A 12584-nucleotide genomic window follows, 5' to 3' on the forward strand; every position below is an offset into this window, starting at 1 on the left:
TTCTGGATAACTTGCCGCAGCTTCTACATCAGTACTTGCTGCTTCACCTTGCACTTTTTTTTTTTGTTGTTGTTGTTGTTGGTTCCACCAGTCTGTACCCATAACCTCCCAGCAGCCTACATGTTGCACTTTTTAATTTTTTTTTTAATACAGTGTCTCATTCTGTCATCCAGGCTGGAGTGTGGTGCTATGATTGTAGTCCACTGGGGCCTCGAACTCCTGTGCTCAAGCAATCCTCCCATCTAAGCCTCCCAAGTAGCTAGGACTACAGGCATACCACCATACCTGGATCATTTTTAAATTTTTTTTAGAGATAGGATCTTGCTATGTTGCCCAGGCTGGTGTTAAATGCCTGACCTCAAGTGATCGTCTTGCTTCAGCCTCCCAAAGTACTGTGATTACAGGTGTGAGCCATCATGACTGGCACTTTGCGTTTTTATGTTATAGAGATTGCTTATTTTCTTAAACCTCTTGAGCCAAATTCTGCTAGCCTCCAACTTTTCTTCTACAGCTTCGTCACCTCTCTCAGCCTTCGTGGAATTGAAGCATTCAGGTCTTGCTCTGGATTAGGCTTTGGCTTAAGAGAATGTTGTGGCTGGTTTGATGTTTTATCCAGACCACCAAAACTTCCTTCATATCAGCAATAAGGCTATTTTGCTTTCTTATCATTTATTTGTTCACTGAAGTAGCACTTCTGATTTCTTTCGAGAACCTAGCTTTTGGCCTATCTTAGCTTTTTTTTTTTTTTTTTTTTTAGGCGGGGAGACAGAGTCTCGCTCTGTCGCCCAGGCTGGAGTGCAGCAGCACAATCTCGGTTCACTGCAACCTCTGCCTCCCAGGTTCAGTTGAGCAATCCTCATGCCTCAGCCTCCCGAGTAGCTGGGGATTACAGGCATGTGTCACCACACTGGCTAATTTTTAGTAGAGATGGGGTGTTGCCATGTTTCCCAGGCTGGTCTAGAACTTCTGGTGTCAAGTGATCCGCCTGTCTCAGCCTCCCAAAATGTTGGGATTACAGGCATGAGCCACCATGCCCAACCCTGTCTTAGCTTTTGACATGCCTTCCTCATTAAGCTCAATGATTTCTAGCTTTTGATTTAAAGTGTAAGACCTGAGACTCTTCCTTTCACTTGAACACCTAGAGGTCATTGTAGAATTATTAATTGGCCTAATTTCAATATTGTTGTGTCTCAGGTAATAGGGAGGCCTGAACAGAGGGATAAAGATGGGGAAATGGCTGTCGGTGGAGCAATCAGAAGTCACACAACATTTATTTTTTTATTTTTTATTTTTTATTTTTTTCTTTTTTGAGACGGAGTCTCACTCTGTCGCCCAGGCTGGAGTGCAATGGCGCAATCTCGGTTCACTGCAAGCTCCGCCTCCCGGGCTCACACCATTCTCCTGCCTCAGCCTCTCCGAGTAGCTGGGACTACAGGCGCCCGTCACCACGCCCGGCTAATTTTTTGTATTTTTAGTAGAGACGGGGTTTCACCGTGTTAGCCAGGATGGTCTCGATCTCCTGACCTCGTGATCCGCCCGCCTCGGCCTCCCAAAGTGTTGGGATTACAAGCGTGAGCCACCACGCCTGGCCCATTCTTTTTCTTTTATGTAACACTTGACTGAAATCCTACCAGCTGGGATGCAGGCTTTTTTATGAGACATAGCTTGAAGCAGTGTACTTTCCTCCTAAAGCCTAGCTGAGTTTGGCTTTACAAGAAAATGAGAATTATGTGTGGGTATGGGTGTTTGGCTGCTGCTGTTTTAGAGTTGGGTTGGTGATTTTTCATAGAGAACGTTTTGAGGGGCTGATCTGAGGGGGGTGCTCAAGTGGAAAGTTTTGTGTGGAGTAGTGTGCTAGAGACAGAGGGATAAAGTCACCTTTAGGAGGTTTAAACAAGGTGGGAGTGTGCAAAGGAGATACTTGACTTTTCTTGTGCTAAGGGCAAGAGAGTCTTGTCTTTCTTACAGCCTGTGATCTTTTCTCTCTCAGATTCAGGTTGGCATTATTACTGTTATACTATAACCCGTTGCATCATTTGGCTTGGAAACCAAGCCATTTTTAAATTAATTTTTATTTATGGGAAAAGTTTTGTGAGTTCTTTATAATCATCTTCTAAGTGAATTTTTAGAAACAGTATTTGGAAGTGAGGTACTTCCCAGAGTGATACACTTTTAGTGTTATTTTTCTTAAAAAATTCTGCCTCAAATTTTTGATTTAGTTTTTCTGTAGCTATAATTTTATAGTTTTATATTTTTTCTATAGCCTAAATGTATCAATTTTATTGCTTTTTCATTTGGTCTTCTTAGAGAATAGAATAATGTAAATAAGATACTAGGTTAGAAACAGTAATACTGGTGCCGAAGACTGACAGCTTACTTCTGAAGGAAGAGAAAACTGCCAGTGTGAAAGAGCAGCAACTGAGATGTTGAGAATAAGGCCTCTGATCTCCACGGAAGCAAACTCCCGATCTTTATACACATGTATAGTCTTCCCTGTCTCAGTAAATACAACTTTTTTCTTCTAGCTATTCAGGTCAAAAAGGTCAGAATCCATCCTTGATTCCCCTCTTTCCTTCATATCCCTGCTCTAATCTGCCAGAACTCCCTACTTTCCATCTCTGCTTTATTTTTCTCCATAGCACTTATCTGACATGCTACACACAGAGCTTTTACTGTGTATCTTTTCTCTGTATAGAGTGAAAGCACCACAAGGGTAGGGATTTTTGCCTGTTTAGAACACTGCTGTATCCTCATAACTCAGAATAGTGCTTTACATAAAGATGCTCAATTTGCTGAATAAATGAATAATAGTTACCATTTACTGAATTCTTAGTGTCAGGCTAAGATGTTTGTGCTAGGATCTTTGTATCAGTTATCTCTAATATTTGTGACAATCCTACAAGGAAGGCAGCCTCCCCTTTTTTGCTAAACCTCAGAGAGGTTAAGTGACTTCCCAAGCAAGGTTTGTAAGTAACAGAATTAAGATTGGAATGCGCATCTGTCTGATTCCCAAATATGAGTTCTATTCATTAAGCTTCCCTGTGTTCATAATGAAACGGTCACTGAGAAACTTAATAAGATATTGTTCAGTGTTCTTCATTTGATGAAGGAAACTGTATACTATATTTCTGACAACAGTTTCCATCTTGGATTATCTTGACTTTAAAAGATTAAAACAAAATAAAATTGGGTGTTTAAAGGAGCATGCCTCAGTTATCTGGAACATTTTGGTATATGTAGAGTGCATTATTCCCCCAAACTGCAAAGTAGAAGGGAGTATTATTTGTATTCTTAGAGAAGTTTAAGAGGTCCTCACTCAAGTACTAATTTTGTTTCTTAACTAATTTTAACTTGCTTTTTAAAAAGCAAATATTTATATAAGGGTTATTATAAGTCTAGTCACTGTTATGAGTACTTTATAAATATTAACTAACTTAGCATATATCTTTATAATAACCTTGGAAAAGTTACTTCAGCACTTTTGTTCTTTTTCCTGGTCTTTAAACAGAGACAGTTGGACCAGATGATCTCCAAAGCCCACTCCAGATCTGCAATGTTAAGGCTTTCTAACTAACACATAACATGTAGTTATGTGTTAAGAAAAGTTAGATAAGGTCAGCTTTTCCTAGTGGGAGCAGAGATGAGAGTGGAGCCCCAAAGACAGTGCAGAGTAGAACAGGAAATTGTGATTTAGGTGAATTAAAAGTGCAGAGTCTGTATGTAGCACAGTGTCAGTTTGGGAGGGAAGAAAGGCAGCATCAAATCGTTGTTGAGGTTTTGATGATGTGAAGCTCTGTAGTCTACCTCTCTCCTTTCCTTAATATCTAAAGGGAGAAATTCCAAGTTGTTATGTCTTGAGCAGAGCACATGACACCTCCTTATTAACCAGCACTACTTTTTAGCTATAGATTGAAATTTGGCTCATGGTTCTTCAACATTTTAAGAAATAGGAAATAGGAAAGTTAAGGATTTGGTACATGAAAATATCAAACCTGAATCTGATCAAGCATCTAGAGCTCACTACTAATTTACTGGAAATACAGGGGGCAGAGGAATATATTAAATTATACGTCAAGGGTACAATTACCAAATACCATCTGTGGGAAACTACAAGAGAACCCAGTTTCTTCTAATAAATCAATTGCCAACAAAGAAAAAAGATGGAGCAATGACCTGTAGATAAAAGCAATTTGAGATACAGCAACCATTTGCAGTGTATGGATCATATTGGGCCCTTAGTTCCTGATTTGAACAATCAGAGGAATCTGAACACCAGTTATTGGAGTTATTAAGAAATTTTTGTTGATTTTTATTTAGGGTTAATAATGCTAGTGAGTTAAAACTCTTTTTTTTTTTTTTTTTTTTTTTGAGGCAGGGTCTCAATCTGTCACCCAGGCTGGAGTGCAGTGGCCCAATCACAGCTCACCACAGCCTCAACCTCCCGGGCTCAGGTGATCATCCCACCTCAGCCTCCTGTGTAGCTAGGACTACGGGTGCCTGCCACCACAACGGCTAAGTTTTGTACTTTTTGTAGAGAGGCGGTTTCACCATGTTGCCCAGGCTGGTCTCGAACTCCTGAGCTCAAGTGATTTCCCGTTTTGGCCTCCAAAAGTGCTGGGATTACAGGCATGAGCCACCATGCCTGACCCAAACTCTTTAGATTCAGAGCTAAACACTGAAATATTTATGGATTAAATGATGTGATGTCTGAGATATGCTTCAGAAATAACTGGGAAATAGGGGATAGAATAGATGGAGTTATATATGAAACAAAATTGGTCATGAGATGATAAAGCTAGTTTATGGATTCATGGGGATTTATTATACTATTCTGTCGACTTTTATATATGTTTAAGATTTTCATCTTGAAAATCTTTTTTTATAAGCTAACAAAGGGCCAGCTGTGGTGGCGCACAACTATAATCCCAGCACTTTGGGAGGCTGAGGTGGGAGGATCGCTTGAGCCCAGGAGTTTAAGACAAGCCTGGGCAACACAGCGAGACCTGGTGTCTATTTAAAAAAAAAAAAAAAAGCTGACAAATACACATATGCTTTCAGGATAGAAGTTATGAAAAGGGAGATTATAAAACAGTGCTTTCTTAGTGATTTTCATGCAGAAGCAACATCTTCCTAATCTTCCTATAGTAAAGATTTCCTCAAGTAAACATATTATATGTTCATTATAATATAAATAGTATATATTCATTAGAAAGGATATAAACAGTTCAGAAATACCACTATAGAGAATGAAAGTCCCCTTCTTAAAGCAAATGATACTTTTTAAATGCTGAAAATTGTCATTTGCACGTTTCTTTTTCCATTTTTGAAATGCACAAGATAAAATTTCTTAATAGAGTAGAACAACTAATTTAGATTCAGAGTCAGTTCTATAAAGATTTCCTACTGTACTGCATTGTTTTTGCTTTGCAAAGAGGTTATTAACATTTTTTTTCTGGGTTAGGGGAGGAGTTTGAAAAATCCTGTACAAGTTAATCCATTGTGTGGTAAAAGCTATAGCTGAAGAGGCAATGTGGAATGCTCCAGTGTGCACAACCCCTGCTTTTATCATAGGTGGCAACTGCAGATTAATTCTGGTGTGATTAGCCATTCCACCAAGGGAAATTTGAACCAGAGAGCCTATGTCCCCAACAGTGCTAATTGGGAGATGTGGAGTGTGGGGATTTCCACTCTTTGTTAATAAGATCTCTGGCACACTTCCTCTTTGCTTTTGCATTTTCCTTGGCTATGAAGCAGCTGCAGAGAAGTAAAATGTGATTTCCTGCATGTAGGAGTGCTGGCTTTTCTTTTAGAGACTTATGATTGGAAGGGTGGAATGCATATGGATTGAGCTACATACAGGGCTAATTTAAACATAGGTGTTTTATTTTTGTTTTTGTTTTTGTAATGAGTTCACTGCATTTGTGCCAGGAGTGTTTTTGTTCAGATGTTTTGAATTAGCAGATAACTCAGGTTGTCTCAAAAGCAGGCTTCTCTCTAGGCTGGTCACTACTTTAACAGTGTGATTCTTTGCAAGCTGACTGAAAAACCACTAATGGCAAAAGTGCATTCTGTCATATCAATAAAAATACTGTAGTTCCTTTGCAGATTCATGCAGTATAAATGCTTATCTTTATTATTTAACCTGTAAAATTCTCTAGAATGAGAAAAATAGGCAGAGGATGTTTTTCAAGAAAATATGATAAGGCCATATCAAGGTACAATGTCCCCAGATACAATGTCAGTGGGAAGTGAAAAGAAATTATTCGCAGAGTAGATGCTCAGGAGTCATTAGACTTAGGTGAAAGTTCTTATCATAAATTAATACCTTTTTTTATAGTCATTGTCAATATTTCTTGCCCTAATAACGGTAGTTCGTTTTTTTCTTTTTTCTTTTCTTTTTTTTTTTTGAGACGGAATCTTGCTCTGTTGCCCAGGCTGGAGTGCAGTGGCGCCATCTTGGCTCACTGCAAGCTCCGCCTCCTGGGTTCATGCCATTCTCCTGCCTCAGCCTCCCAAGTAGCTGGACTACAGGCACCTGCCACCACGCCCAGCTAATTTTTTGTATTTTTAGTAGAGACGGGGTTTCACCATGTTAGCCAGGGTGGTCTCAATCTCCTGACCTCATGATCCTCCCGCCTCGGCCTCTCAAAGTGCTGGGATTACAGGCGTGAGCCACCGTACCTGGACGTTCATTTTTTAAAAAATATACTTAGGAGCCTATCCTAAACATGGGCCAGACCTTTGGATATTTCTGGATGTGGTTTCTTCCTAAGTCATTCACCATTGTGTTGATGGTACAAGGCTTCTCCACTTGGAATCAGAGAAACGTCAGATGACTATTAGTAAACAAGAACTGATTATTAAGTACCAGATTAGCAGAGCTGGATGATAGATCCAAACCACAGTATTCATTGTTCCTGTAAACTATGCCATCAGTGAAGCTAAACTCGTATTTAAAACCCAGGCGCCCACTGCCACACCTAGCTAATTTTTGTATTTTTAGTAGAGACAGGGTTTCAGCATGTTGGCCAGGCTGGTCTCGATCTCCTGACCTCAAGTGATCTGCCCGCCTTGGCCTCTCAAAGTGCTGAGATTACAGGTGTGAGCCACGGTGCCTGGCCTGTTACTTTCTATTAATAAGTGCACAACACCCTAAACAATTCAAGGCATCTTAATCTCCATTAAGAACAACAACAAAATAATTTTTGTCGTGCTGTTAAATCTATCACTATGGATAAAACTGGTGCAAATTGGTCAGATGGATCCAACAAACACTGATGTCCAAGTTGGGATATTCGTAACTATTAATAATACGTAACTATTGGCCAGTAGTTTAAAAGATCTCTTTATTCTTTTTCTTTTTGAAGGTTCTCAAAGAGTTTTGTTCTGAAATATGTTGTTGAGCTTCCCAGTTTGCTTCCTCATCCTCAAACTGATGATGTTTCTTCTCTAATTCTTTGTGTTATGCTTCTTTTTCATTTGCTCATGGCACTGCCATTGGATCTCAACTTCAGAGTCCTTCAGTTTTTGAACTTCATTTCAAACACCTGCTCCATTTCCAGCTCCATCTTCTTCATTTTAGCTACATGCTCCCTTCTTTCTTCTTCCATTCGTGCCAGAAGGCTCTCAGTAAGCCTTTATTTGTTATCAACTCCGTTATAAGTCACAACTGCCAGTTTTCTCCTTTCATAGTGGGCATTTAGTAACATCTTTCAAATCATGCATATGTGTTATCAACATATTTCTTAGAATTGTAAAAACAATGTTCACCATTTTCAACTTTAGCAGCACCCCAAGGATACTGCCTCCCCCTAACCCTTTTGCCGTTAAGTTCAATGATATAGTATTACTACTTACCTGAGCAAGAGGTAAATGGTCCTTCATCTTTTTAACAAGCTTGTTGTCTTCTTCATCTGTTTCTGGAAATTTATATATTTTAAGTTCTTAGGTTTCTTTCATTATCTGTTTTAAAGTTATTATCTGGTTTAATTCCATGTCCTGAAGGAGCAGTGAAGTACAAACCCGGCACCCTGTTATCAGACATCTGAAATCTGTTCACTTGTGATTCTGCATTTAGGTAGTCCACAGATTTACTATCAATGTAGTCGATAACGAGCTGCCAGCAATTACTATTATCTAGTGCATCTCCAAATCCTGGGGTATCAACTATTGTGAGCAGCAACTTAACACTACCTTCTTTGATTAAAACTTTGGATTGTTCCTCCTATATGGTCTTTTTAGTAATAATTCTATGAGAAAGACTTGGATATTCTGGAGAATGCAAATCTATGAGGAATCGTGAGTTGATTAATGTTGTCTTTCCTGGATTTCCCACCACCGTAAGTGTGAATTCAAACCTTCTCTTCACTGATTCTCTGGATACTTGATTTGGGAGATTGGCAAATCCCACACATTTCCATCATTCCAGTCGTCCAGATTCCAACAGAAGAAATCCACAGAAGAACCACGGTGCTGCTGTTGACGCTCCTCTCCTAATCAGCAGTGGATCTTGCACTCCAGGTCATTCTTTTCAAAACACTGATGTAATCCTATTACTCCCCTGCCTCAAAACCTTCAGCAGTTTCCCATTCCTGCCCTGAAAGTAATTCCTCCAGTTTGGTCGAAGCCTACTTTTCAGGCCTCATTGCTTGCCACTCTCCTCTACAGACCCCTGCTTCAGCCAGTGCCAGCTAATTAGTGGCTCTAGACTGCTTTGTGTTTTCTTCCTCTTCTTTTTCCTCTCATCTAAAATATACTCCTACCTCTAAATCCTGTTTTTCCTTCATGACTATCTCAGTCCCTTTTCTGTCACACAACCTTTTTTGACCTCTGTAGTCTGCATTTATCTTTTCTTCCTTTGAACTTGTAGCATTTATTAACCCTGGCACACATCTAGCTATTGATCCTATACTATGTGTTCTTGTTTTAGTGTTTAGTTTTTCATGTCAGTATCTATTGTTATTTCAACCAGATTAGAAACTCTGAGGGACAGGACACCCTTTTTCCTATTTTCCACAATGCTTGGCATCCAGTAGGTGTGTAATAAATACAGTTATTTATACATTAAATAATCCAGTGCTTACATTTATTATGTCATAGCTACCATTTCAGTTAATCTGTGCAATAACTTTGAGGGAATGAGTATTTTCTGTCCTTGACAAATGGGAAAACTGAGGCTCAGAAAAGTTCGGTAACTTGCTGAAACCACACAGGTTAAGTGATGAAGTCAGGATTCAGACCCACATCTTTGGACTCAGTAACACTTGCTGTTTAACCATACTGGTAATTCTGCCTCCTTATGAGACTGGTGTATGTTTTCTGAGGATGAGAAATTACCTAACACTTAGCTTACTATTATTTACTTAATAATGGCAGAAGAAAAGGTGTACAAACCTGGATTCGTAGTGATTCCTAGCAGGAATAAAGAAACAGATTCAAACTGTGCCAAAGTTCACAGGAAAATAGAATTTCCCTTAATCTCGTTGATTACTGGTGGAATGACTCATCTTCCAGTTGTACGTTGCTCTTGAGTTACTCAGATATTTGTATAAGTTAGACAGCGGAGGGAAAACCGCTGATGAGATGTACAAGACACGTCATTTGAGCTGATGAATGTTCCTGGGATATCCCCAAGATTTCTACCTGAGTATTCTTGCCTGTCCTATTTACTATTTGACTCTTTCACGTTTTGGTTTTCTTTCAGAGTAAAATCACTTCCCGTTTCCCTTCTGCTTTCCACTTGGATAACTTTCACAGGCTACTCTGTTACTACTGCAGTGCACAAAGATTTACTGTCTACATATTTAACATTAGTCAGATTTACTGTTGAATTCATGCACTAGAAATTTCAGGAATTTAAATTTTTCCTTTTTCATTCTCTTCTCTGCTTCCAATTTTTTTTTTCGCTAAAAGAGGACAAAAATAGCCCAAACTATTTTCTTTGTTTAAAAAATTAGCCATAGAATTGAGTATAGATGGTAGTAAATTCTGCTTCATTTCTGTGGGGACATTGAAAACTTGATGGCTTCTGCAAATGTCTGATAAATTGTTTCTGCTTTATAAAGAAAGGAAATAGCTCATTCAGCTCAATGAAGTCATTAGTAACCTGGGAATTAGAAATAAAGATTCTGTATTTTTTTGTTGTCATTAATTTGGTCTTTCTGTCCGCATCTCAGTTTTCTCACAAGTTTGTTTTGAGGATAGATCAGAAGACATATGCACATTGTAAAGCATAGAGTAATCCTTAAGGATGCACTACAGGCAATCCTCAGCCAAGAAACATGATTTATGAACCATGCATACATGCATACTACAAAGGGATGGATCTTACCTCAGTCTAGTGCCCTTTGAAGGTGACAAGCTAAATGCTGTTTTTGGCCCCTGAATCAGAATACCTGGGAACAACTGAAATGTAGACATATTTTTCTTATACATGTGGAAGCAGTTAGGTTATGGGTCCTTTCAGGGATTCATCTACTCTACTGCCATGTGAAGACTGGAGCCCATTTCTCAGTCAGGAACAGGAAGCAGGAAAAGTTAACTTTCCTGGTATCCAGTGTTAAAACCCAAAGAGTTATAAATGTTGACAAACTATTGGTAAAACTTGTGGTATTATTATTTACCTAAAGTACATACAGGGGCTTTTATGGTATAGACTTTTTACAGTCAAATCATTTAATTTTATTGAGTCCTTACAATAGCCCTTCAAAGTATGTGTTAATAGCCTCACTTTATTCCTGAGGAACGTAAGGCCCAGAAAAGTGAAGGGATTTGATCAGTGAAGGGGCTTAAATTTTTTACACATTTGCTTCCAAGGACGAAGGGAAGTTAGGCACTGTGTTGGCACTTTAGAGCAGGTTCTGGGTTAGGTGTGAAGCAGAGGGGATTTCCAGGGTGTGTAAGCATGGACAAACTCCTGGAATAAAAGCAGAATTTTTTCTTTTTTTTGAGTAGTTAACAGCATTTTGGGGTTTGCAGGACTCAGGCTGTTTTACTGCCTTTTGTATTTTTTATTTTTTGGCCTGATTTGTTTCTTTCTAATTTAGGAGCAAGATTTTATAATTAAAAATATATTGCCTTTTGCCCTTCTTTGAGCTATTCTCCATAAATCTGTCAGAATATGATATGAAAAGGAAGAAGAGTGGGATTAAAAATAATATAGGTGATTCTGTCTAGAAATTTAATTTCTGAACTGTCTTTACCTGAGTTAGATCTATTTCTCCAAAGATCAGACAAGATTTAAGAAATAACTTTAAACTTGTAAGTAAATTCTGTTCTATTTGGAATTTACGGGATAATGTATTAATACTTGGAAATGATACCTAACTGCTAGGGAGCATGCATCTTTAGCTCATGATTCTAGATGATTCAGAATTTTTTAGGGAAACTTTTTCAGTCCTTCATGTAGTTGATAGTGGGCTATCATTTTATATTTCAAGATTAAAAAAATAGATTATCTTCTTTCTCCTTCCTCTCTTCTTCCTCTTCTCTTTTTTCTTCTTTCTAGCTGTATGGAGTGACCATAATTTAATTATTCATTGAGTCTTCTATTAATGAGTATTTAAGTTGTTTCAAATCTTTCACTATTACAAAAATGTCACAGTGAATCACCTTACACATTTGTAATTTCTCACATATTCCAATATAGATGTAAGATAGATTCCCACAAATGGAATTGCTAGCACAATGGAGACATATTAATTTTGATTGGCCTTCATGGAAATTTTAACAGTATATACTTTGATCAGCAAAATATGAGAATTCTTTCTCCACACCTTTAAGATTCAGTGTGTTATCAAACATTTTGATCTTTGCCTATAGAAGTAAAAATATAAAATTGCAGTATAGGATTAATTTACAATTTTCTTGGAGTGTGGTGGAGCATATTTTCATAGGTTTAAGAGTCACTTATATTTATTTTCTGCAAACTGCTCCTGTCTTGTCCGTTTTTTGAGTTATTGACTGTTTTCTTATTAATTTTAGGAGCTCTTTATTTGGAAAATCATCTGTGATGTAAATTACAACTTTTGAGGCTTACATTTTTTTTCTCTATGTACATTTTAAAATATTCGAATTTATCAGACTTTCCTTTTATGGCTCCTGGGTTTCATATTTAGAAAGATTTTTTCTGTTGCAAGGTTATTGAAAAGCCAACAAACACAAAAAACTTCCTTTTGCTCCCTACACTTTTGTTGTTTTTCTCTAAATTTTTCATCCATTTGGAATTTTTTCTGATGTGAGGTATAGTTCCAACTTAATTTCCGCCCCAGCTAATTAGCCAATTGTGTCAACATCATTTGTTTAACAATCCATATTTTACCCCACTAGGGATAAAGCGAGATGTTACTTTTAGCATATACCAAATTTTTCATATAAATATTTAGGTCTCTTTTTGGACTTTCTGTTCTGATTCACTAATCTGCATACCTAACAGTATGACACTATTTTGATTATTGTAGTTTTATGATATATCTAATATCTATTAGAGTTAATTTTTATAACTTGTGTTCTGGCACTTTCTTTAATAAACTTTCCAGAGGTAAATATTATAGGACTCTGATAAAATGTATTAGTAATGTTCCCTG

The 12584-nt window shown here is 37.9% G+C and overlaps 1 protein-coding gene and 1 pseudogene across 4 annotated transcripts in view; one reads left to right on the plus strand and one right to left on the minus strand.

Moving 5' to 3' along the window:
* Window positions 1-12584, plus strand: part of PRORP (protein only RNase P catalytic subunit) — a 146694-nt gene that overhangs the window by 27018 nt on the left and 107092 nt on the right. The window lies entirely within an intron of this gene.
* LOC105739255 lies at window positions 7334-8525 on the minus strand (annotated as a pseudogene).

Source organism: Nomascus leucogenys, chromosome 1a (genome assembly GCF_006542625.1).
Source record: "Nomascus leucogenys isolate Asia chromosome 1a, Asia_NLE_v1, whole genome shotgun sequence".
Classification (NCBI taxonomy): Eukaryota; Metazoa; Chordata; class Mammalia; order Primates; family Hylobatidae; genus Nomascus; species Nomascus leucogenys.